Source organism: Somniosus microcephalus, chromosome 16, assembly GCF_052327205.1.
Source record: "Somniosus microcephalus isolate GS21.2 chromosome 16, FLI_Smic_1.0, whole genome shotgun sequence".
NCBI lineage: Eukaryota > Metazoa > Chordata > Chondrichthyes > Squaliformes > Somniosidae > Somniosus > Somniosus microcephalus.
This window is the reverse complement of record NC_141002.1, coordinates 61,136,012-61,157,023: the sequence shown is the minus strand read 5'-3', so window position 1 is coordinate 61,157,023 and position 21,012 is coordinate 61,136,012. Positions and strand designations below refer to the sequence as shown.

Here is a 21,012-nt window from a genome sequence, read left to right as displayed (position 1 = left end):
ACCTGTACTACTAAATAATCGGAATCCTGTTTCTTTCCACTATTAGACTGACTGACTGGGTTTGGCAAACAAAGGCCTACCTTTTGCTCACAAGATACGTATGGATGAGGAAGGCCATTCAGCCCATCTTAATTGATCCATCTAGAACAAACCTATGCCATTACTGAAAGTTAAATTTACCCCCCCCCCCCCGCCCCCTGTTAAGTGTTGACTTCATGAAGTGTGTATGTTGCTCCTATTTCCTTCCTATGCAGTACTTTACACTTGGCTGCAATAAATTTAATCTGTTGTCGTTTGGCCCACTCACCATTTTTTTTAGCTCATTATGTAGTTTCTGGATTTCCTCCTTGAATTCCACTGCCCTTCCTAGTTTGGTTATCATCTGTTGTTGCTACTTGTAACCTAATAACACAAGGATTCTAACAATCTCCACTTAGTTGTAAATGGCAATAAAACATTCACATCAACATTTCTCTTTGTCAATGAAATTATAACCAATTAATGCTCGGCACTAAATTCTGGAGAAGTGTATTTTATATTAAGTAGAAGTTGCTTAAAGCCTGAAATTTCTCTCATCTGTTCCACCAGTAGAATTGGCCATCAAGTGATCAGGGGACAGATTTCGACACCGTGTCTCTGCAATTTGCATACAATAATAAGTGGATCAATTTGCAGTTAGGAGGACTGTCGTCAATCTTCATAAGGACACATCATTTTAATGTTTTTTTAAACATTAAATGAGTCAATAAAAAGAACAGTCTAATGTTCGACTATGAAACTTCAAGCTTCTATTTTGTTGTATTTTAGAGTATATCTCACACAGTCACCGAGTGATACAAATAACACACTTTTCCAGTGTTGGTGTGTCACCCCTATTGTGTTGTTTTTGTTCCTATATAACTGGATCTTATGAGTCAGAAACAATCTCTGGAAAAAGTGTGCAAGTGTCAATTTGTTCTCTCTCTCCCCAGCCGTTCTTCCTGATCGCACGTCTGAAGTAACAACTTGTCCGTTTAAGAATTTTGACTGCGAATACACATTGTAATACTCTGTGGTGCAATATATTGGTATACTAACCAGCTGTGTCACCAGTGCTGTCAATTCTAAATGCAGACAGACCTATTCTTTGCTCAAGCATTAGTCATTTTTGTGCACTGGACTGTAAGTAAGCACATTTCCTTTGGAACACCTGACAAACAAATGTATGAATAATGACTAATATGGTAATGTATGTCTGCGAGACAAAATACATAACAGTATTACAAAACACATCCATTGCATTAGTGTAGATTCACTAATCCCTAATTATACCATTGCTGTGGCTGGTATTTCTGGTAAAACAAACAAAGGAAAATATGCATGTATACTTTCAAGGTCATTTTGTGCTCACGTCATGGTAGATTAACATTTTCCCTTTGAAGTATAATATCATGCTTTTGTTCTGGATTACTGTAGTTCTCCCTCGGTATCCTGATTCCCATTAATCTGATTGCCGTGGTATTTGGCATAAATCTGTCAAACAAATATGTGTGTTTGTCAGTAATGGTGATCTTAACTCCTCCTCCAACTACTATAACAGTGGTACAAATATACTGTAGTTGGGCAATGTTAAATGAAGTCTGCAAATTTCAGTTGAGCATCTAAAGTTGTAGTATGTGAGTGGAATGGAACAGATGTAGATTCACAGGTTAATGTGTGCCTACATGTGACAAAATTATAGTGCGGCTCCTGCACCATATTAGTGCAAAAACTGTATTCTGACTTGAGAGTGAAGTAACCGCACTAGTAGCATATCAAATTGTGACAATAGATTTGAGACTACCTTGTTTTAAAACTTTTTAATGTTCGCAAAGGACCATCAGTTATCTTCCAACATCATAAATGTAACTCACATTTGCAAACACAGATTTCCAGAGTGTGATGTTGGAGTTGGCAATATAACCCAGTGCGATTGAATTTGAGTCACTCTAAAGTACTTAAGTCTTCAACTGGTACTGGCAATATAGCAGCAGTACTAATTATAGTGACTTATTTGCAGATATACTTTTAGTGTGAAAACATGCCACAAGCATTACAGTAACACACAACTAATAGTGTCTGTTGGTTATTGTGAATGAATAGTCCTGTGTTTTATTAAATAGATGGGCATACACAGACAAATTCAGCTGCCTTCGTTTGGTTGCGACATTGGCCTAAAATTTCCTGGATTGCAGAAATTACACTGGATTTTACGCTGGTTTCTGTCCCAATGCGAACTCGCGCTAAAATTTCCATTTGCCTATACAGGAATGTAGAAACTGGCATAAAACGAGCACAAATGCAACACCACCAATTGGAGTAATAGTAAATGGGTCTTCTGCCCTGGCATCTCAGTTTCAGACACTCTTGCTTCTGCTGATCTTCCTCTTCCATTATTATGCAGATCAGAGGTACGCCCTTTGGGAAGGCCATTCCAGCTGTTCGTTCCTTTGAACTGAGGCAGGGTTGGAGTTGGGCCAAACCTGGGGGCAGAGTTGTATGCTTCATGATTTATGATACCAGTGGTAGAGAATTGTGAAAACTGTATTCTGCTCATTCGCATACTGGATGCAAAATAAACCATTTTGTTGGTTTATAGTTGGCCACGTCTCATGAGAGTGCTTTTCAGTCCACTTTCCAGAAAGATAGGAGACTGCACATCATGACGTGTACGATTATAATATCCATTACACTCAAAGGGGTCTTATTGATACAGTCCCTGGGTCAGGCTATTGTTTAACTAGATATTGTGCAGTAAAAGTGCTCTCCAGATTGTAGGGAATGCGAGGCTGCTTATGGGAATGATCAGTGTCACACTGAATTCGAGATTATCTGTTTTGGAGCCAAAATTGGTAACAATCATCAAAAACAGTTCAAATGGTCATTCATCTCATTTGCTATTTGTGGCATTTTGTTGTATGCAAACTAGTTGCTATGTTTGCCTACTTCGAAAAGTAATTCACTGATGTGAAGCATTACAAGGTGTTATAACTGCCAATTTATTTTATTACCAGCCTCTGGGATAATATCTGTACTGGCTCTCAAATTAAATCTAGTTCCTTGGGCAAGGTACATGAGTGTTGCGGTCATTGTAACGATCCGAGCTTTAATGAGCATTTTCTGATGATTACAGAATGTAAACAGCTGTTCCAGAATTTTGGCAACCATAATAGTTTCCTAGTTACTGTAAATTACTTCTGTTTTGCTTCAAATTCTTTGTGGTGCAGGCTTTGTATATGATAAAGGCTACTATCCAGATTTGTTTTCCCCGTTAGCCGACAATAACATTTAAAATAATTTTTACTGATTTCCACTGATAAATTCCTGGATTTTTCCAGGTTGGTGAATCAGTTTATAAAAAAAAAAAATAAATAAATAAATTTCTAGCCAATGGTTTCTCCGGTTTGTTTTCTCCGATCTCCAATCACGGGATCATGCTGCAGAAGTCATTTTCTGATCTTGAATGAGCAACTCTGTTCCCAATTAGTGCTGAACTGCAAATCCAAAAGCAATGGGGTTTTTGAAGGCTGCTGATACAGTTTGGTATGATCAGGACAACGAGTAGATGAGACATCCTGTACATGGGAAGGCAGACAGTGTTTGAGAGAAAAGAAGTTGGTCGGGTTAGTCAGTTAGTGTCAAAACATGCATGAGCCAGAAACATTGAAAAGAATGAATTCTAACGTGACCTTGTGCTTTTGGCAGAAGTCCAGCTGCACATGGTGTGTGTCGTGATGTGAATTTTACAGCACGTGCTATGCTTAAACAATAGCCAGTTTTAGGTAGGTATTGTGGAGCAAAACAGATGCTAGAAGGAAAGCGGGAAGCAATTACAGCATAATATGGGACATGCTCAGAAGTAAGAGGGATCAGACGGTGGGGGAATGTGAGACAGACTAGGATGGGATTGGAGTGCATGTGCATAAATGCAGGGAGTGTGGTAAATAAGGTTGGTGAGCTGCAGGCACAAATTGCCACAGGGGATTATGATAGTGTCAAGAACGGAGACCTGGCTCAAACAAGGGGAGGATTGGGGAACTTAATATTTCTGGCTACAACATATTCAGGAAAGAGAGGGAAGGGAAAAAAGGAGGGAGTGGCCGTATTGATCAAAGATACTGTTACAGCACTGAAAAGGGATGATATAGTGAGGGTTCAAAGACAGAATTTATTTGGTTAGAAGTCAGTAATAGTAGAGGAGTTATTACGCTGCTGGGTGAATACTATAGTCCACCAAATAGAGGGAAGGAGATAAAGAATAAAATTTGCAGCCAAATTACAGAAAGATGCAAGAACTATAGAGTAGTGATATTGGGGGACTTCAACTATCCTAATCTGGACTGGGGGAAATAACAGTGTTAAGGGCAAAGAGGGGGAGGAATTCATGAAATGTATACCAAAGAACGTTCTTGATCAGTATCTCCAGCCCAACGAGGAAGGAAGCAGTGATGGATCTGGTTGTGGCAAGTGGGTCGGTAAACAGAGGTCATGGATTTAAAATAATTAGCAAAAAAAAACTAGAGGAGAAATAATTTTACACCGAGGTTGTTGTGACCCGGGATGCACTACCTGCAAGGGTGGTGGAATCAGATTCCATCGGAACTTTCAAAAGGCAATTGGACATATATTTCAAGAAAACTAATTTACAAGGTTATGGGACTAAATTGTACAGGTCTTTCAAAGCACAGGCATGATGGGCCAAATGGCCCCTTCCTATGATTCGACACCTAGTGTTAGTTTGGATTTTATTCACATTAGAGCTGTCCACCCAGAGCAGTACATTCTATAGCTTCCCCCGCCTTCCACAGGATCAACTTTCTGAACGTTCCTGACGTATAGTGCTACATCATCACCGATAAGCTGAGGTCGGGGTGGAGAAATGTTAGGGTAGTGGAAGTAGGCTGTCTTTTCTTCAAAGGTTGGTTTTTGGTCCTCTGCTCTTGCTGAGGGAATGCAGCAACATTTTTGCCCCAGGGCTCTTCTGCTCTGCAGGAAAAACCCTTCATTTTGTAGTTAGATTTAGATTTAGATTTTTTTTAAAATCTGCTTTAATGAAATGGCACTTTTGTGCACCCCATAGACATCTCCATGAACTGTTCCGGTTTCCAAATAGAGACTGATAAGTTCTGCCAAAATTAACAACTTATCCTTGAACACCATTTGTAATTGTGATTTAAATTGCAGTTCTGGTCAGGAGCCCAGTGCCATTGTTTTAAACTTGTGTTTTGATCTAATAACTTCTTGTCCCCTTTTTGTTTTCTTCAATAATAAAATCTACTGCAAAATGTTTCCCCTCCCTCAGTTAGTATATTTGCTTCCCTGTTTGATTTAGGGGCATTTGACCTGCACCCAAAGTTTTGCCAAAATTCTCTTGACACAGTCAAAAGGAGACACCAAGAATGACCTGGAGTGATTTTAGCATTCCGTGGATGTGATGACCTTTATTTTAAAAATGATCAAAAAAATGCTTAAACTAAGCCCTCCGACACAAGTCTAGCAGCCAATAAATGACCGATCTGGTGGAAGATTGTATTTTTTAACAATGTACCTTCTGTATTTAAATGCCCCTTGGACACAAACCAGTCTCTACTCATACCCTCCTATCTCAGCGTCCCTTTGATTTTGGAACTGGAAGGACTTGACAAACATAATTGTGCTTTTCCCTTTAGTCTGTATCTCAGATGGGAAGGTTTCACAGATGAGGTCCCCTAGATAAACCATATTCTATGTGCTACTTTATAACGGCCGACAGCTTTTTACTTTTATAATACTTATGCTCCATAGAGGAAAATTGGTCTGAAATAGTGCACTCGCGTTAAATGAAAAGTTACATTTTGTTTCCCACATAGCTTATAGGCACCAAAGCAATATGCTTTCTAGGCCCATTAAAGCTATTTAGTTTGATATCAGATTACTTTTTTCAATTGAAAATACAATATCTTAAAAACACAGTATGTGCTTCAAATATTAAACTTGCAAAAATAAATGTAAAGTTTTCTCCAATACAGTAGTTACCAGTGGCATTCTGTGACAACTTAATGAAATTTTAAAATGTTATCTTCGGTAGAGTAAACCATTATAAAATGATATTTAATTCTGAAAAGTAGTGTTCTGCTGGCAGCTCCTGGTACTGATCCAACGTAGTGAAGCCAATTTTGAGGTGGCGGGCAAAAGCATTGAAATAACGTGGGTAACCATATGTCAAAAAAACTAAATATAAGTCAAATTAGTTTAAATGATCCGAGGTAAGTGGTAGTTGTGGAAGAGATCATTTTGAGGCATATATTGATGAATCAGTACCCCTCCATGTTGAACACCATTTGGAGGTAGCAGTGATAGTAGCAAGGGCACAGAATGTATTCTGGGTGGGGGACTTCAATGTCCATCACCAAGAATGGCTCGGTAGCACCACCACTGACCAAGTTGGCCGAGTCCTGAAGGACACAACTGCCAGTCTGGGCCTGCGACAGGTGGTGAGAGAACCAACACGAGGGGGAAAAACCTACTTGACCTCATCCTTACCAATCTACCTGTCGCAGATGCATCTGTCCATGACAATATTGGTAGCAGTGACCACTGCTGTGGGCCATCAGCAGCAGCAGAACTGTATTCCACCACAATCTGTAACCTCATGGCCCGGCATATCCCTCACTCTACCATTACCATCAAGTCAGGGGACCAACCCTGGTTCAGTAAGGAGTGCAAAAGAGCATGCCAGGAGCAGCACCAGGTGTACCTAAAAATGAGCTGCCAACCTGGGGAAGCTGCAACACAGGACTACATGCATGCTAAAAAGCGGAAGCAGCATGCTATAGACAGGGCTGAGCGATCCCACAATCAATGGATCAGATCAAAGCTCTGCAGTCCTGCCACATCCAGTTGTGAATGGTGGTGGACAATTAAACAACTAACAGGAGGAGGAGGCTCCATGAATATCCCCATCCTCAATGATGGCGGAGCCCAGCACGTGAATGCAAAAGACAAGGCGTTGGCACTTCTGGCTGAAGATGGTTGCAGAGTGGATGATCCTTCTCTGCCTCATCCTGAGGCCCCCACCATCACGGAAGCCAGTCTTCAGCCAATTCGATTCACTCCACATGATATCAAGAAACGGCTGAGCACACTGCATACAGCAAACACTATGGGACCCGAAAACACCCCGGCTATCGTACTGTAGATTTGTGCTCCAGAACTAGCCACGCCTCTAGCCAAGCTGTTCCAGTACAGCTACAACACTGGCATCTATCCGATTAATGTGGAAAACTGCCCAGGTATGTTCTGTCCACAGGACAAATCCAATCTGGCTAATTACCGCCCCATCAGTCTTTTTTATTTTTTTTTATGGGATGTTGGCATCGCTGGCAAGGCCAGCATTTATTGACCTTGAGTAGGTGGTGGTGAGCCGCCGCCTTGAACCACTGCAGTCCGTGTGGTGAAGGTACTCCCACAGTGCTGTTGGGTAGGGAGTTCCAGGATTTTAACCCAGCGACAATGAATCCCCAGGCCCAGATGAGATGTATCCCAGGCTGCTCTGTGAGGCAAGGGAGGAAATTGCAGGGGCTATGACACACATTTTCAGAACCTCTCTAGCCACAGGGGAGGTGCCAGAGGACTGGAGAACAGCTAACGTACATTATTCAAGAAGGGTAGTGGGGATAAACCAAGGAATTACAGGCCAGTGAGCCTAACATCAGTGGTAGGGAAATTATTGGAAAAAATTCTGAGGGACAGAATTAGTCCAATGAACGAATAAAAAAACATATATTACATATTGGAAGAAAATAGTATAGCACTTAATGAGCAGCACAATAGATTCTCACAAATAACCTGTCAATGCATGTTTTAACAAAGCATTTTCCTACATTTGTGCAGTGAGGAACATTTGTGGGAAGATTATATATGCGTGCACAATGTCTTTGCAGGAGGCGAGGTATTTTTACAGCTACGAATCTGCAGCGAGAGTTGAGATGGCTTACGATGCTTCTGCATGTGTGAATAGCCTGGGGACTGAGTTAGTTTTTCTTTTCAAAGTGTGAGTGAATCATCGGTGAGTCCTTGTGTACTATATGTGTAAATTGGCAGTGCAGTCAAGGGAGGTGATATTGAACCAATCTGTACATAGGGCATACTAAAACAACATTTAAACGGAGGAGTAAAATGTTGAAGTTTATATTCCAGTGAGAACTATTTATTTTGAAATTACAATGTTCTGCATAAGAATATTTGCTTCAAGCCATTAAAATGTGCAAATGCTCTTGGTTTCTTCTTTTTCTGCTGTTAATGCAGCACTGCTAATGTTTTATGGGCTGCGTGGATGGATGAAAGTCTTCAAAATATTGTCCATTTCAGAATGGTACCTCTTTTTGTGCATCATTTTTTAAAAGTTTATCAAAAGCTGTATCGCACAAATGGAATATCAATGAGTTTTCTTCATATTTATACTTCTGATATATTTGCATTGTCACTTTGTTGGCCTGCTCAAAAAGTGGCTGTAAAAAAGCATAAAGTAACAGTATCACCAACCCACTCTTAATTGGTTGTGGATTTTCAGACACATGCAAAAGAATCTGTTTTGAAATACAATCTGAGTGATTTCTGCTAAAGATTTTGCAGAATGAAAGATATAGACTTCAATCTGCCTGGTACCCTGTATAACAATACACTTATTGCCATTTTGGACAAATGATGATGTAGAAAAATAGAAGATGGATGGAATATGTATAATCTGTTTGGAATAATATAAACTGACATTTTAAATGGAGAACACATATCGGCTACCCGATGGACATTTTGGCCCAGAATTTGCAGTCGGGATGACGGCAAACGCCATCAGTTCGCCGTCATCCTGCCTTTGAAACTGACTGCAACTTTTGGATTTGGCGCATACACAGCGTGTGCGGAAATCCCAAAATTGTGGTCAGTCATTGAGAGCTCTGAAACTGGCTGCACTGTGCCACCCCCCCCCCCCCCCCCCCCCCTTCCCCGCAGAGCTGGTAATCTGTGTAATCAGCCAAATCATTGAAACTGACCAAAACTTTGGCTGTTGCGGAGTAAATGCGTGTTAAATTCCACTCGACAAGTTAGACCCAAAGGGATTGGGTGTAACTGGGGTTTTGACAGCGTTTTTACCGCTAAACAAATGTTAAGGATCTGGAAAACACACTTTATTTTTGTGCAGTGTGAAATTTGTCCATTTTAATAAAAAATTAAAATTTTTAAGAAACTCTTCAAAAAAAAAAAAAAAAGGTTTTAATTAAAAAAAAACAGTTTGTGCATCTTTATTTCAGGTTTTTCTTTCCCCCATGGGGGAGCCCCAATCTATCTTTTGCGCTTTCTCTAGCTATTTTAAAAAGTTACAATTTTAAGAGCTCACTCGCTTCCTTGTTTGATGTCTGAGAATTCTGCCTTTTGACGTCACAGCAGTTCGCACAAGGGAATCCCCATTAACTTCCGTTGATTTGAATTGAAGGTCGGACAACCCGAAGTTCTCGACAAAGCGATCGCGAGAACCTTGTGTGACGTGTACTTTGGGGCCAGCAGGCCAATATTGATTAAGTGAGTGAACTCCACTTAAAATAAAGCACAAGTGTGTTACAAAATTGGGGTTTACCAGTTGGATAAATATTACATTCTATCTGTTTTGGGCATGTTTCTGTATGTAATTTTATACAATAAATAAATACATCAAGGCCATTTTGGTAGGAAAAACAACTCGGTAAACATTGAGCTGGACGTGCTATGAATGAAGGTGATAAAGCATGCTGTGATGTCATAACGTCCTAGATGATGTGATGCAATGAGCAAAAATACCATCCTTTCAAAAACTGCTAGAAGGATTAAAAGTTCTGGGCATTCTATTATGCCCATATTCAAAATGAAGATAGTTAACAATGGGGTTTCTTCTATAAACAGTGCAATAATGGAAAGAAATCATTGGAAATCCAACAAAAGAACTTGAGAGTTAAGACAACCTAGACAATAAATGATCCTGCAGTTACCACTTTTTAAAAAATACTCCTCGGAATGGTGATGATGGCATTACACAATGCTTTCATTTCTGCAGCCAAGGAAAATGTAAATTTACTAACCTGCAAGCAGTGACAGCAGAAAATCTTGTCCTTCTGTGACTCAAATATGGTGCTGCAGTGCTTTTCCAGACTGGCTTCCAGTTCTTTTTCATTGTGGAACTTCCTTGGCTTGATGAAGGGCCCTTGCTGGCAATGTTTGGGTCAGGGGGGAAAAAAAAATCCAAAACTTTTTTTCACATTCTGTATTTCAGTCCAGAAACATGGCTGGCCTCACAGTCCTGTTCACACTTGAAGTTGTTGGATTTAATTTGTGTACTAAGAGGATAAGTAAGATATATTAAATTTTTATTATTCTTGTAACTTAAAATAAAATCCAGTTCAGTATTCTTGGCTATTTTAGCATAATAGATTCCTTTTGGGTTTTTTTTAAAAACTGCTTTTCATCTCTGCCCCTCCACTACTTTAAAATTTTTAATTTATAAATATATTTACTCTGTCTGGGGTATTAAAAAAAAACTGCAAGTTTTTTTGTTGTATAACATGTATTGTTGGCCTTTAAACCTTCAGAGTTGTTCTAAATGCTCCTTTTGGTCCGTGAGATCCTTTTGGTCCGGGTAAATAAAAATACTTGCTGTCAAGAGGAAATGCCAACAGTAAATCCATGTTTGTTTTTGATCTGCAGCCCAAAACAAAGTTATAATCCAGAGATCTTTAGTGCTAGTAAAAATATAGCATTTGTTACTTGTGGCTGTTTTACAGCTTTATTTGAAAGTTTAGTTCATTTATGTGGTTTTTCAAATGGTTGGCAGTGTCCTAAGCCCAACTATCTTCAGCTGCTTCGTCAATGACTTTCCTTCCATCATAAGGTCAGATGTGGGGCTGTTCACTGATGATTGCATAGAGTTCAGCTCCATTCGCAATTCCTCAGATAATGAAGCAGCATGCAGCAAGACCTGTACAACATCCAGGCTTGGGCTGATAAGTGGCAAGTAATATTTGCACAACGCAAGTGTCAAGCAATGACTATCTCCAACAAGAGAGAGCATAACCATTCACCTTCACATTCAATGGCATTATCATCACTGAGTTCCCCACCATCAACTTCCTGGGGGGTCACCATTGGCCAGAAACTGAACTGGACCAGCCATATAAATACTGTTGCTACTAGAGCAGGTCAGAGGCTGCTCATTCTGTGACAAGTGGCTCACGTCCTGGCTCCCCAAAGCCCCTCTACCAGGTACAAATCATACTTTCCACTTGCTTGGATGGGTGCAGCTGCACGAACACACCAGAAGCTAGACACTATTCAGGACAAAGAAATCCACTTAATCGCCACCTTATCTACAAGCTTAAACATCAACTCCCTCCACTATCTGTGTACTGTATCTACAGAATGCACTGCAGCAACGCACCAAGGATTCTTCGCCAGCACCTCCCAAACTTGCAACCTCCCCCACCTAGAAGGACAAGAGCAGCAGGTGCACAGAAACACCATTACCTCTAAGCTCCACTCCAAGTCACACACCATCCTGACTTGAACGTATGTCGCCCTTCATTGTTGCTGGGTCAAAATCCTGGATCTCCCTATCCAACGGCATTGTAGTAGCATCTTCACCACACTGACTTCAGCGGTTCAAGAAGAAGGCCCACCATCGCCAACAAGGGATGGACAATAAATCCCAGCCTTGTGAGCAGCACGTACACCTGAGAATGAATTTTAAAAAATTAACTTTTTTTTAGTTTATGTCAGCACTATAGATGTATTTAATAAAATCTTGTAGTTTTTAACACATTTCACATTTCTGTAACAAAGTTGAATGGAGCCTTCTAATAACTACACCAAAACAGTGTGATGGTTGGAGGCTAGAAATGTCATTAACAGAAAATAATTAGTAGAATTAAGTATGTACAGCTGTGCCAATTATAATGCTTAGATTTTATTTTCATTTAATTTTCAAATGTCCGACAGTGTCTAAAAAGAAACAAAATACTATCTTTATTATAAATATATATTTGAAGTTGAACTGTTAATTGTACATTGGCATTCATAGAATCATAGACTGATACAGCACACAGAGGCCATTTGGCCCATTGTGCCTGTGCCGGCTCTTTGGTAGAGTTATCCAATTAGTTCCACTCCCGTACTCTTTCCCCATGGCCTTGCAATTTTTTCCCTTCAAGTATTTTATCCAATTCCCTTTTTATAGTTACTATTGAATCCATTTCCACCACCCTGTCAGGCAGTGCATTCCAGATCATCATAACTTGCTGTGTAAAACAATTTTTCCTCATGTCACCTGTGGTTCTTTTGCCAATCACCTTAAATCTGTATCCTCTGGTTCTCGACCCTTCCGCCAATGGAAGTAGTTTCTCCTTATTTACTCTATCAAAACACTTCATGATTTTGAACACCTCTATCAAATCTCGTCTTAACCTTCCCTGCTCTCAGGAGAACAACCCCAGTTTCTCCAGTCTCTCCACATAACTGAAGTCCCTCATCCCTGGTACCATCCTAGTAAATCTCTGCTGCACCTTCTCTAATGCCTTGACATCCTTCTTAAAGTATGGTGCCCAGAATTGTATACAATACTCCAGCTGAGGCCTAACCAGTGTTTTATAAAGGTTTGGCATAACTTCCTGGCTTTTGTACTCTATGCCTCTATTACTAAAGCCAAGGATCCCATTCTGGGAGGCTTTCCCATTGTAATAGAAAGCTGATGTAGCATTTGCTTTACTGTATAGTACATTTATGTGATAATGGATCAGAATTACATTTCCATTATATCTACGGTTCATAAAATTTTGGATTTTTAAGATCTATAAAGGCTTATTTTATGTTAACCCTGACCTCTGGCTCCTCACCATTTCAGCCACAAGTTCTGTAAGTTTTGTCTACAAGTAGAATGCATGTGCTCAACTGTACTTGTGGCACCGTGTATATTACTATAATTCTATTTTGTTCTATTGAATAATGTGCCATTGGTTTATGACTGCTACACAAAGAGGAGAATTTGACGTGCTGCCTGAGCTCCTTGAACAGGTGCGGGCATATCACTCATCCTGGTGCCCACACCCGTTTTTCAACGCTGTTGAATTTCACCCCAAGGTATAAGCTACTGGAAAGGATTTTTTCCCTCAATGAATAAAGAGTGCCCACTAGATTATGATGTGGAGATGCCGGTGTTGGACTGGGGTGGACAAATGTGAGAAGTCACACAACACCAGGTTATAGTCCAACAGCTTTATTTGAAATCACAAGCTTTCGGAGCACTGCTCCTTCGTCAGGTGAAGACGAAGGAGCAGCGCTCCGAAAGCTTGTGATTTCAAATAAAGCTGTTGGACTATAACTTGGTGTTGTGTGACTTCTCACATTTGCCCGCTAGATTAGTACTCTGCTTTCACCTCTCAGACCTAGGTTTAAACCCAGCCCAGATCAGTGAACCGAGAGCCTGTCAGACAGATGTACAAGTCCTTTGTGAAATGAGTTTGTAGATTACATTTTTTAAAAACTTCACACACATGGCAGTTTTAATGAAAATGCCATAAGGATGGCTGATATGGGATGTAGAGTACTCAAATTGCAGTGGGGAATGCTTCTCTGAAGTTAGATTTTTGGGCAGAGTAGAGGGAAGGAAAGCTCAATGCTAACACCCACATGTGGAAAAGTGTTCCATTCTGCACTGCTGATGCCACAACCTGCTCGGCAATTAGAGACTTGCTTTAATAATTTGAAATCTGTTTGATTTATCTTTTACAAAATAAATTCAATCCAACTTTAAAAAAAAAACATTAATAAACAAAGTTGCACTCGATTCTAGGCTTTGTATAGTCTGAATAGGAAATGACCTACATTAAAACAGTGAATACACTTCAAAAGTATTTCATTATGTCCTGAGGCCATGAAAGGCACTATATAAAAGCAAGTTTGTTCTTTCCAGCATTTACTAAAATGAATCTCAATTATAGAATGCAATCCCACCATTCGACTAGATGGGCTCTTAATTATTTACTCGGCTTAACTTAATTTGGGGTGAAAATTACAGGAATATTTCAGGGTAAGGCCTTGTAATCTTTAGAATTTTTTTTATAAACTGATTTCAAAGTTACAATAAGCTGCCCATTACAATTGAGCTGCCTATTTTATGATGCTTCTGAAGCTAAATGCTGGCACTTGATATCACAGGACTTAAGGCATCCACTTTCTAGCAACATTATCCCAGCAGTTCCATTAAAACGAATGGAGCCTACCTCAGCTGTTTAAGAGGTGCCCACAGAGACCTAGTACTGTATAAACAGTTGCTTTCACTTGTTTAAAAACACAACTGATAACACACACGAGGAGCTTTGGAGGCAATCCCCAATTGGAACAGCATTGGATACTCGGAGTTTACAACTGTGTGAAATCGTGCCCAGTCTTGGAAACTGTGCAAAAATGGTGGATCTGAGAGGCCAGTGATCTGAAGAAGTAAGACGTTTTGTTTTAATTGCAAATTATTTAAAGATTAATTTTTTTGAATGAATAATCAGTGAAGGCATTGTATTTTATTATTCATTGAATGACTTTCATTTTAATTGCTGCTGAGCACCTCATTGACTGGCAGCACAGAAGTGTGAGGGCCTCGATATTATTTTTCATTTAGAAACTGAGCAGATATCCTTTGGCATTGATCACTGAGTAAGAGGCTCCATGATGGGAGGAGAAGGTTTTGGGTGTGAAAGCGGAGGAGGGGATGCATCTCTACTGAGAGGATTTGGGAAGAAGTTTGTAAGAGACACTGAAATAAGTACCTGTGTTTTTTTTTTAAAGTTGTGGTAGGAGTGGAAGCGGGTGTTGAGGATAGCGACACTGGGGAGAGTTCTAGGCTGTGTGGGAGGGCTCTCCAGGCATGGGAACACTGGGAGAAGGTGCCAAAGTTTTGCAGTTGTAGGAGGGTGGACTTGTGGTGTGACAGGATTTGGGTGGTTGGGAGCAATGATGAGGTGGATGCTGGGTGTAGGAGTCTTGGGGAGGGGTGAAAACAGTAAGAAGATGGTTGTGAAGTACTGCTGACATAATCGCAACATTAGGGGTTTTCTCTTTGGAGGGTCGGATAAGGGATAGGTTCTTATTGTGGGAAACCAGCTTCAAGTTTTTCAGCATTTTGGGAGTGTGTCGACAGGACGGTCTGGGAAAGGACACAGGTAGTTGCTGTGAGGGGTGGGAGTGGTGACATGGCAGAGCAGATAGAAAGGTATGGGTGCTTGTGCAGGGTTGTGGAAATGACTAGAAAGGGAATAGGGGGAGAAGAAAAAGCAGCCCGACTCGGAGGGTGCAAGGCAAGGGTGTCAAGTGGTGATGGGAGGGACAGGTGGAGAAGGCATGGGTGATTGGGAGGGTGAAGGTGGGAATGGGCGGAGAGGTGAAAGAGAATCCTTCCCCTCCTTCCCCAGAAAGTTTGAAAAAGCAAGAACTTCACACCCTAACCTGGAGAAACCACTATTAATTAAGTGGCAAACAGGTTTGTACTCTTTTTATATTGCTGTTTGTTTACCAGTTCAGCCGGGAGTAAAGCTTTAAGTCATCCTGCCCCTGCATGAAGAGAAGCCACCTTGACTGGGAACTGGGTCTAGCTTGGTTAAGCATTTTGATTGTTTGTAAAAGCAGCAGCTAAAAATGCTTCACCTTAAAGTTGGTTATCGATCAGGCAGAAGCACTGTTTTTCTTAGCTTGGCGGTGAGGACAATATTATTGACGGTCTGGTGGGATTTCCAGGTTACCGGAGGGCTGTGAAGCAGTGGTGAGTGACAGGAAAGTACTACAGCAAGCAAACAGGAAGTGTGCACATATGACACCTGTGTATAATATATTAATTTTAGTTTGTTCATTTAATTGAAAACTCAACATAAGTAGCTGTCATTCCTGTAGATCAGTGTTGTCTAGTATGTTAACTCCCAGCCACGTGTGGCTCATTGAATCCAGGTGTGGTTAATTGCATTTCTGATGAATAAATAAAGAAAAAAATGAGTGAACACAGTCACTGGGTATGTGATTTCAATACTCATAATAGCACAGCATATGCATATGTACTTTAAGCTTTTTGTGTGTTTGTAGTTAAAATGGTAAGACAAAAAAGCAAGTGTCTTTTAATCGTTGAGTGTTTTATTTGGTTACTGAATGGTGGAGGATGAGTACATTTACCTGTATTATGTGAATCTGTGTATGGTGTTTTCTAAAATTTGTGCGTGTCGCTAAAGTGGTGTCACCGTAGCCACACATGCGGCTAGTCAGCAATTTCTATTGGATAACATAGCCGTAGATGGCCCTGTATTTTCAATGTTAAATGTGTCATGCTGTGTGACATACAATCGTCCCTGGTTTCCCATTAATTGCTCAACATGCTTTCTGAGATTTTTTTCTGTTGCAATTTTTTCCCCTCAGTAAATGAAAATCGTAATATCTAAAATAAGGATTTAAAAAAAAAAAGAAAAAACATTACCTCTTTCATAATAATAATGACATTTATTCAGTGCATTGTCTGTGTCTTTTAATGCCTTCATTAGAATTTTTACTTGAAGGCCTCCGTCTCTCCCAAAAGCTTTGGATTTTACATTTTTGCCCAGAGCTGAGTTAAATCTGGATTGTGTCGTGTACCTAATTTTCCATGGTTCAGCTGTGCTGATAGAATATTATTGCAGTTTTTTCTTCAAAAAATTCAAAATCATTTGAACAAAAGTTAGAGGACAAAGTTCAAAACTATTCAGGTAAAATTTATATTGCACAATTTTCTTTTAAAATGGAGACTGTGTATGAGCGAGAGTAAAGACAGCCCACTATTTCACACCTATTGTAGCTTTTGTTTTGGGTTCTATAAATTTCAGAGTGCATTAAACTAGGCAAGAGAATGTTTTCCTCATTGTAATTGAATAGAATTTTTTTTAAAGTTCACTTTTGAAATAAACAGCCTCCGATTATCTCACCTGATTAGCCCCGCTTATGTTGGCAATTAAAAAAAATAAATAAATATTCTAATCTCGAACAGCTGTCAGACAGTGAGAGAGAGAGACCGTGTCATTCCTCATAATTTAAAATGCGACTTTGCACTAAGCTGGAGTTGTCTAGTGTGATTTCAAACTGGTGTGAGATGGCCTCTTCGACTGTTCGGCTTTAGTGCATTGTATTGCTACTTTGGTCAGCACACCCAAAAGCATTTCAGATTAATGCAAAAATGGCAGTAACTGCTGCTGAAAGTAGATGTGCACTATTTTTATCTTCGATAAACCAGCAAATTTATTCTTCTCAATCCAATGATTTTGGCTCTGACAAAATGAAATCAGCAAGGCCAGAAATATTTTGAAAGACACTATTTAAACTGGGAAAACTTAGTTCAGATGAAATTACTAGTTCATTTTGGGCTAACTATCCAAATCTTGTAAAGGCAGCAAAGATAATCAGCATTGGTTTTTTTCCATCTTGTTTGTGTAATGGAGAAATCATTGTGATAATATTTTCATTAATTCAAAACTTGTGGCTACGAGATTTTAAGTACTGGGATGGAGAGGGAGGGAGGGTGGTGGGTGAGGGGGAGGAGGATGTACTGGCCAAGAATGAGAGCCACTGCTGTAGCCTCACATCGCCAGAGGGGGTGCTTCATGGGGAGGTCTCAGAACAGCGTGGGATGTTTGAATCCCCGCTGATTTATAAAAATAGACATTGGATCTATCCGAGTTGCTTCTGGTGCATAGTAACTGATTAATGTTGCACCCAGAGCAGCTCTGATAGGTCGAATGCCCGCTTTCAATATTTTGATTATTAAGGCCGTGTTGTTGATAAATGAGTTGGAATATAAGAAAATTATGTTTATTCTTTGATCTATTTAAGAGGTGGCCACCTGTTTTACATTTGTAGTTAAGTATTGAAATGTGGGCAAAGTCTTGGTAGTGATACTTGATGACTTATATAGCTAACTTCTCTTACCCTACACTGTTACACTTGGTGCACGTTATTTCTAATTTCTAGAAATGATTTTAATATGTAAATTTCTTGGATTTGCAAAGAGGTCCTGACATACCTGATGGCTGTGAGTCCTCAATTCAATCCCTTTATTTGCCACTAATTGTGGTGACTCACTTACAGAAGAGTGAGGAACAGCACCTCAGCTTCCGATTAGGCACTTTACAGCCTTCCGGACTCAATATTGAGTTCAACAATTTCAGATCATAACCTCGGCCCCTGTTACATTTTTACATATTTTTTATCCACATCTTTGTTTTGGCCCTTCCCACTTTTTTTCTCTCCCACATGGCAGCTGTCTCCCATTCTGCCAGTGCATTTCACACCTAATCTAGAGCTGTCTTTTGTGTCTCCACTAGTCCTGTCACCATCTCATCTCATTTTGAATACCTCTTAATGTCTCGTCACTTCTCTTTTGTTCTCTCCCAGCCCCCAAACTGGCCTTTTAATCTGTTTCATTTCCTGAGCTTTTTCAGTCTTGGCAAAGGGTTTCGACCTGAAACGTTGACTCTATTTCTCTCTCCACGGATGTTGCCTGGCCTGCTGAGTTTTTCCAGCATTTTCTGTTGTTATTACAGAAGAGTGAATGTTGTTCATCCTCTCCTTACTGATGGATTGAATTGGTGTACAGTACATTTTACACTGATTTCAGTGAAAATCATGTTGATGGTGGTAGAACATTTTCCACCACCATCTACATCATCCATTGATAAGTCACCACTACAGTAGGTCAATTAAATCTGGGGTCGGTTGTAGTTCTAAGTTCCTGTGATGTTAACTCAGCAGTACAACCACTGCAACTTAAAAGCTAACTGACTTTACTTATGTTTTCAAATACTTTAGTTTCTGAGGTCCTTTTATGTTGTCCAGTTGGGAGTATACTACAACTTGGACATAGACACAAAACCTTTCACTTACAACCACTAACAGGGAGACCTTTCTGTCACTGCTCTAACAATTTTACATTGTTATTTGGAGATCATTTTCTGGAGTGTCAAAGTATTGCAATTGCATCCAGTAGGAAAGACTTGTTTTGTTTTCATGGATTCCATGTTAATTATGAATGACCCTGTGGTTGGGTGATGGCTTTGCGGAATACTTCACTTCAGTCTGAAAGCGTGACCCTGAGCTTCAGGTTGCTTGTCATTTTAATTCTTCGTCCCCGTCCCACTCCCACTCTGACCTCTCTGATCTTGGCCCTCTACACTGTTCTAATGAAGTTCATTGGAAGCTTGGGGAAACAGCACCTCATCTTTCGATTAGGCACTTTACAGCCTTCCGGACTCCACATTGAGTTCAACAATTTTAGATCCTAACCACTGCTCCCATTTTTTCGGACTGCAATGATTCTGCTATTGCCATTTATACCTCCTCTGATTCTAATATTGCCATTTACACCCATGTTTTGTTTTTTTACTTGTCCACCACCTCCTTTTGCCTTGCACCATCATCCCTTTTGTCATCTAATCTCTCCTGCCTATCACAGACCTTCCCTTTTGTTCTTTCTTTCCGTCCCCCCTTTCCCTGCCTCTGTACTTGCTTAAAAGCTTTTGCATCTCCGAACTTTTTCCAGTTCTGACGAAAGGTCACCGACCTGAAACGTTAACTCGGTGTGTCTCTCTCCACAGATGCTGCCTGACCTGCGGAGTACATCAAGCATTTTCTGTTTTTAACCTGAATGATTGGTCATTATTGCATATTTATCAAGAAATAATTTGCAGTTGATTATACTGTGACTTTTTCTGTCTACTGTCTATTTATAGCCACAGTTTTGATTTTGTCGCCAAGGGCAGCACTTGCAGTAATGCCTATATAAACAGAGCACTTGACTTGTAACCTTGCAGCATTGTTCCTTGATAACACTGCTCAGTGCACATTGTAATGCAATGGGGTGGAAGATCAAAATTGTTGCTTGTAGACAAAGAAAAGGTGATGCTGGAATCAGAACTTTTCACTTGTTTGCTGTTAACTGATACTAAACTGGAAAATGAGGATTGTCACATTCCCTCCCTCTGTTCCATAAATTTATTTTAATGTTTAGCTTGTTATTTGAGTTGAGGTTGAAATGCAGTTGGAAGATGTATGTTTTAAATTCCCATTGCTTTCATAAAAATCTGACATGTTTGTTTCATTTTGTCTAAATATATTGAGGATTTTGTGCATTGTTGTTTAGAAAAGCATTAATATTAGAGTTAAAAGGCTGTTGATTACAATCTGTAAAGATATGTTAAGAATGGCTTTTCACAGGTGTCGGCCTGGGCTCAGTGGCAGTAGCACTTTTGTGAATTCCTGCTCCACTGCAGGATTGGAGCATATAATCTAGGCTGACACTTCAGTGCAGTACCGAGGGAGTACTGCATTGTCAGAGGTGCTGTCTTTCAGTTGAGATGTTTAAACCAAAGCGCGCTCTGCCCTCTTGGATGAACATAAAATATTTCATGGCATTATTTGAAGAGGAACATGGGAATTCTCCCAGTATTCTGGCCATCACTTGACCCTCAACAAACAACAAAAGCAGATTAATTCGTAATTTATCTCATTGCTGTTTGTGGGACCTTGTGTGCACACTAGCTACCACGTTGGCCTACATGTCAGTGACTATCCTCAAAAGAGAATTCATCGGCTGTGAAGCGCTTTGGGATGTCCTGAGGATGTGCTCCTGGCTGGCCTCCCATCTTCCACCCTCGGTAAACTTGAGCTTTTCCAAAGCTCTCTTGCCCGTAACCTAATTCGCATGAAATTCTGCTCACCCTTCACCCCTGTGCTCGCTCACTTACATTGGTTCCTGTTCTGGCAAAATCTTGATTTTAAAATTCTCATCCTTGTTTTCAAGTCCATCCATAACCCCGCCCCTCCCTTTCTCTGTAACCTCCTCCAGCCACACAACCCTCCAAGATCCCTCTGCTCCTCCAATTCTGGTCTCTTGCACATCCCCGATTTTAATTACTCCACCATTGGCGGCTGTGCCTTAAGCTG

At 40.2% G+C, this 21,012-nt stretch overlaps 1 protein-coding gene and 1 long non-coding RNA gene across 6 annotated transcripts in view; one reads left to right on the top strand and one right to left on the bottom strand.

Annotated features, from left to right (window-relative positions):
* The window catches only part of LOC147106218 (dedicator of cytokinesis protein 4-like), a 398,161-nt gene that overhangs the window by 21,094 nt on the left and 356,055 nt on the right, over positions 1 to 21,012 (top strand). The window lies entirely within an intron of this gene.
* The window catches only part of LOC147106220 (uncharacterized), a 122,207-nt gene continuing 109,405 nt past the window's right edge, over positions 8,211 to 21,012 (bottom strand). Inside the window, exons 3-5 of the long non-coding RNA XR_015081392.1 lie at positions 11,545 to 11,750; positions 10,107 to 10,361; positions 8,211 to 8,507 (exon numbers count right to left, since the gene is read on the bottom strand). This is a non-coding gene — a long non-coding RNA (uncharacterized LOC147106220). The remainder of the gene's footprint in view (positions 8,508 to 10,106; positions 10,362 to 11,544; positions 11,751 to 21,012) is intronic.